We start from the raw sequence: 6,581 nt of genomic DNA on the forward strand, positions 1-6,581 counted from the left end.
CTGAGTCCTGCAGACTTTATCTTCAATCCAGCTTTCTTATCCCTCTCTTATGCTACTGCCTTAATTCAAGTTATCAACTGTTGTCACTACTATAATAGACAATTAGCCACTTTTCCCATCAGCAATTTCTTCCCATTCCAGTTTCTCTTCCAGACTAGTGTTCATGAGGATGTTGGTTCAGCTTATTTGGTCAGGTGATGAAAACCGTTGGTCTTCAAGACAGAAGCTTATTTCTGTTCCACGTAAATTCCCTGCTTATATGGAACTTCCCTCTGCAAAGTTGCCAGAGAATTGAAGTCTTTCTGTCCTGTGGATCTACTACCCCCTGGATTATCCCCACCTTCATCATCTGAGAGGGCTCACTACTTGCCCTTATTCTAATCTGTGGAAAAGGAGAAAAGTGAAAGGGAAGAGTACACCCTTTCCCTTTAAAGGCATGAGCCATAAGCAGCACACATCACTCTACTCAAATCACAGAGGTTAGTCTACAGTGAGAGCTGAGAAACAAACTTTTATTCTGCATGACCATGGTCCTAGCTAACCTCATGAGTTCTATTACTAAAACAGAAAGGAGGAAAAGAGAAATCAAATGCAAGTAGTATCTCTGTCATAACACTCTTGCTGTTAATGGATATATATCTTAGTCTACATACTAAGTAAAATATTGCAGTCTATTATTTAAATTAGATGCCTAGCCTCCAGCTGGTTGAGTTGGTGGAATATTCCGCCTCACTCACTCTTAGCATCCACTTCCCTGACTGAAATTGTGTCAAGTGTTTAAAGTCTTAACATAGTACGAAGGTTTGGAGAGGTCTCTTAAGTCATCAGTCATGAGGCTATATGGATTTCTGCTGAGATTGTTGCCCCAGCCTGTAGAGATCCTTCAGTGTGATACTGTTTCTCCTTGTTCTTCTTGGCATGCAGTATCTTCATTGAAGCTGGAGCCCCAAGCCTAGGATCCAGCATCTCAGGTGCAATATATGCCCTTGATCTGTGCTGCTCTCAAACCATCAGCCTCACTCTAGTTCTCAATCTGGGAGAGAAATGCCTTTTCAGCCTGGGATATCTCCTTCTCTCTCTCTCTCTCTTTCTCTCTTTCTCTCTCTCTCTGCCTCATTTTTTAAGAGGTACTACCTCAATCCTTATCCTCTCAGTGGATTTAGGATTTTGAAAACAAAAGCCATGAAGCCATGCTAAAAACCTTCCTTAAGGCAAAGAGGAGGTGAACTGTTTAATGGCATAAATAGAGTAAGGGAAAAGGGAAAATAATGGGTGAAAACACAAATCAATAGCTAAAAGAAAAATTCCACCAGAGCGGAGTCATTTCCCAAGATCAACATGGATCGTATCCTTTCACTGACTGTCGTCCCACTGTCCCCCCATTCCACCTTCCCAGCACCTTGGCATCCTAGAGAACATCCTGACCCCCTTCTCCCAGTATCATAACTCATCAGCAGGGGCATGCCGTTTGCAAGGTGGATTTGAAAAATGCATTGACAGCCTCATCTCAGGCCAAGATTGAAACTTCTCTATTTTGTCTTGAAACATTTTTGTACCTTTTACACTTTCGACTTCTTCTGCTGATATCTTCCACATGGCTTTCCTTCCAACCTTTCATCATGAGTATTCCTGTTCATACTTCAAGCCTAGCTAAAATCCCTGTTTCCTCTAGGAAGTTTCCCCTAGCACCCTCAGGTATCCTGGAGTACTTATGTACCTGAGCCTCTACAGTGCATTCATGCACAACAGAAGACTCTCGGTAACTGAGACGCCCATCCCAGACCACCTCTGTCCTTTGGTCAAAGCTTCTCTTAGAATACACATTGTTAAACATCTGTTTCATGCACTGGACTGTAATCCCTTCAAGAGCAAGATGTTATCTTACCACAGATGTATTCTTGCCTAACAATATGCTTGGCACATGCAAGGTGCTGAAAGATCCTGCATTAATTTCCTAGGGCTGCTGTAACAAATGATCACAAACTGGTGACAACAGAAATTTATTCTCCCATAGTTCAGAAGGCCAAAAGTCCTTAAGGGACTCCCTCTGCAGGCTTGAGGGGAAAACCCTTGCTTGCCTCTTCCAGCTTCTTCTGACAGCTCCTGGTGTTCCTTGGCTGTGGAACATACATACCTTCAATCTCTGCCTGCATCTTCACATAGCCTTCTCCTCTTCTATCTTTCTCTATCTTCTATTCAGCCTATTATAAGGACACTTATCATTGGATTTATGGCTTACCTGGGTAACCCAGGATGATTTCTTCTTAAGAGCCTTATTTACATCTACAAAGAGCCTTTCTCCAAATAAAGCCACATTCACTGCTTCTGTGTAGCTATATCTTTTGGGGGTTCACTTAAAATACTTTTTAAATGGATGAGAAAATGAATAAAAAGAAAAAATGAGCTCTATGTATACAGGATTTGCATGCACAAAGGATGGAGACAAGAAATACTGCTTTTTCAGAACATCTTTGTTACCTTCTATTTGTAAGTTCACTTTGTAGACAGTACATCATGCTTGCTGCTCTATACAAGACGACAGAAATTTTGTTACGTTAAATTATCCCACAGTTCAAAAAATGAAAGGTGTTAAATTAAAAGACACAATTTAAACATCTATACAATCATTTTAATTATACTGCTTTCTTTTCTGACATGACTTTTTTTCCCCTCAAAAAAAGTATGTTTTAAAAATCTATTTCATACATGGCCTCCTTTCTCTCTCCTAGAGTAAGACATAATTTGAAAGGTGACCATACAAATAAAACAAGAGTTTTCAAATAGGCATTTCTACATAGTCACCTTACCCTTGGTCCTTCAAAACAAAGTCCACTTTAAGAAACAGGGCTGGTAAGACTGGCAGCTGTTTCTTCTTGTGGAGAGTTATATTTGTATATTTTCACAAACAGAACAGGTTGGGAAGTTACAGACATAGCAAAATATAATAAAAAGACCCAGATTCATTTTCTGTTTGGTTTTATATAGTCATTTTCTCTTTCCACTTTCAATATGACTGAAAGATTTAATTTAAGTAATGCCACAGGAATGTGGTTTCAAGGAAGAAAAATGTTCAAAAATTTACCTCCCTCTTTCTCCCTTAAAAAAAGAATAATTTGCTATAAGATATATTGAAAGACTTTCAAGATCTTTTCTTCTTTTTGCTCATATTTTTGTTCTTTTTTATGTAAGCAAATATATATTGAAATTTAGATATAGTTCTGAAAAGAAGACTCAAAGCAAAATACAATGGTTCTTTTAATGTATTTCAAGACAATAGCACTATTTTGTTATAAAAACAATAAATTTAACATGTGTATATCTTCCTTTTGCCTGATTCAATATTTTGTTTTTCAATGATGTCATTTGTCCTGAGATGCACGTTGAATTTTTCTTATGAGTCTTTGTAAAGAACAAATTGGAAACATGGGGCATCTACTTCCAAGCCTTGACTTTGGGGAGACATGGGCAGCTGGGGCATAGAGTGTAGCAGTCAGTACTTAAGAAGGCAACAGACTGGGAAAAGGGGGTATATATAATCTTCATGGGCATACTTCTGTTCTGAGCAGGACTGATAGGCCCCAAATTACCTTCTCTCCTTTCCTGTATCCCCTTAAAGCTGCACATAGTCCCTATATTAGTCTGTTTTCTGTTGCTTAAAACAGTATACCTGACACTGGGTAACTTACAAAGAAATAGAATTTATTTCCTACAGTTTTGGAGGCTGGGCAGTCCACAGTCCAAGGGGTGCATCTGGTGAGAGTCATCTTCACGGTGGCGACTCACTCACAGCAATGCAGGGTCTCACATGGCAAAAATGGCAAGAGCTCTCAAGTTTTCCATATAAAGCCACCAGTCCACACCCATGATAACTCATTACCACATTAATGATTAATCCATTCATGAGAGCACCATCCTCACGATCCAATCACCTCTTAAAGGCCCAACCTTTCAAATATCATAATAGGATTTCTCACCTTCCTAACACTGTTACAGTGGGGATTGTGTTTCCAACACAAAAACCCTGTGGGATACATTTGACCCACAGCACTCCCTTTACAACAATCCTTTTTTTGTAACAGTCTGTCTTCTTTTTCTTCAAGTCTACCATGGTTCGACTGTTAAACCCAAGATTGACAACCAGTATGTTGCCACTTCTTCCCCTAGGGCCTGTGGCAGACATCACTAACTGATCACAATATTCTTTATTGCTAATTCCAGATTTGGTCTCAAACACAAGGCTTCAGGTGGCCATTTGCTTACTCAGAAATTGTACAAGAGATAAAATTTTTGCCATTTTTTCCCTAATTCATGAGATGGGGTCCTTATTGCTTGCCTAGCTCTTGCTAAACTCCTTCCCCAGGGAGGCTGTATCTTGCTTCCTGTATTCTCGCACTACTGATAGGAGTCCTGCCAAGAATCACAGTGCCACCACCTGCAGGGCTCTGAATAGTCCTGCTGCGTGGTTCCCCCTCTACACTGGCCTGCTTGCTGGATTGGAGTCCCTGGTACAGAGGCCTGCCTGGATCAGATCTGAGATTACCACACCTTTCATTACTGTATCTTGGATTCCATTGTGTGGTAAGCCTCTGCATCTGAATGCCTTTTCATTGCCCTTGACCTCTCTGCCTGGCTTCCACTATATTTCCAGTGACTGGGATTCCTGAGATCCAGAAACATTTTGTTCCAAGAAAGCTCCTGCTAAAACACCCAAAGATCAGTCCCAGTTGTTTCACTTATAATATGCATTTTTGTTAGGATTAAATGCAGTAATTCTTATGAGGCAGTTAGCATGGTTTCTGGCACCTAAGAAGCAGTCAGTAAATATTAGCTGCTATAAGTTCTGTTATCATACACATAATCATCACTTCTATTAGGATCTCCATCTTAATCCAAGAAAGAATTTTCCTGCAATAATTGGGAACACGCCTCAGCAAGTCTCGACCTTCTGGACTAGAAACAACAGACCTGACAAGTGTTCAGATTGGAGCCCATAACAAATAAAATGATGGTTGGCATTTACTGGGCTCTTTCTATGTGCCAAGAACTTTCCACGCATTATCTTACTTTACCCCCACAATAACCCAATTGGGTGGGAACTCTAACTCCTATTTTATTGATGAGAAAATGGAGGATAAAGAATCCCATACCCAACAAAAACAACAGATAGTGAAACTGACATCAAACTCATTTTTACCTCAAAATCCCATTCTTTTGGCTTTGTACATCTTACTTCACCACAAACAGCCTGCATCCTGAAAGCAGAGCTTAATTTCTGGGATTGCTGATAATCAGGTTTTATCTTGTGGCTTGGATGCTGCCTGCTTAGCATTACGTTAGGTAATTCCTGAAACCTTCCTTTTATATTCTTATCTTTTGATTCCTTTCTTCTCCTCTTTTAATCAGCCAGACTCCCAGTTCTGGTGTTCTTAGCCATTCTGATTCCAGTTTGCAAAATCATCCTTAAAGATCCAAACCAAGTTTAAATTCTCTATTCATCCTTCTTAGACTATTTCAGCCCACCTTCAAACTATTTTACTCCCTCTTCCAGATTCCTTTTACTCTCATATTAGTCTGCATTCAGTGCCACATAATTATTCTTCTTAATCATTCCCTAATTTTCTCAATTGATTACTCACTCATTCATTCATTCATGTAACTACTCTATGTTTGTGTATATATTATAAATCAGACACTGAGTTAGGCAAGGTTTATGAAGATATATAAAGAAATAAGCCATTAGAAATACCTTAAGGTAATTTTAGTAGGGAAAATAAGATATGCACACCAATATTTATAGTACTGTGTTTAATAAGAAAAGCATAATGAGAAATAAATAGAGCTAAAAGAATTCAGACAAGGGAAGAATTACTTCTACCTAGAAGGGAATGAAGAAGAGATAATGATTCCACTTAACTAAGGTAAAAGATTTTGACAGGTGTATTGAGAAAAAGAACAGTCTGATAGGCACTGCTTAAACACAGTGCCTTTGTGAGGGCACTGTCAAGAAATAGCAAGTATCTGTGGTTTGTCTGCATCTTGGAGTATATAAAGGAGAATTATTGTGGGAAAAGGGCATATGGTAGAGGTCTTTAGCTACCATGTCATGGTATCACTGGGTAAATGCAGGATCATTGGAAGTTTTTGAAATGATATAATCAGAACTGAGTATTGCATCTCTCTCCCTAAATAACAGCAAGTCTGCTGAAGTTAAAATCATGTTTTCATATTTCTTTCACATTTTCTTTTATCTTTGTTTTTTTTGTGTGTGTGTGTGTGTGCCACTATAACAGAATACCTGAGACCGGGAAATTTATAAAGAACCGAGATTTAATTCTTACATTTCTGGAGGCTGAGAAGTCCAAGGTCAAGGGGCCTGCACCTGGTGAGGGCTTTCTTGCTATGTCATGCCACGGTGGAAGGCAAAGGGGCAAGAAAGCATGCATGTGAGAGAGAGCAAAAGGGGGCCAAACTCACTTTTATAGCAACCCACTCTCGAGATAAGGAACACACTCCTGATGTAATGACATTAATTTATTCATGTGTGCAGAGCCCTCAAGACCTAATCGCCTCTTAAAGGTCCC

The sequence above is a fragment of the Cynocephalus volans genome, chromosome 9, assembly GCF_027409185.1.
Source record: "Cynocephalus volans isolate mCynVol1 chromosome 9, mCynVol1.pri, whole genome shotgun sequence".
Classification (NCBI taxonomy): domain Eukaryota; kingdom Metazoa; phylum Chordata; class Mammalia; order Dermoptera; family Cynocephalidae; genus Cynocephalus; species Cynocephalus volans.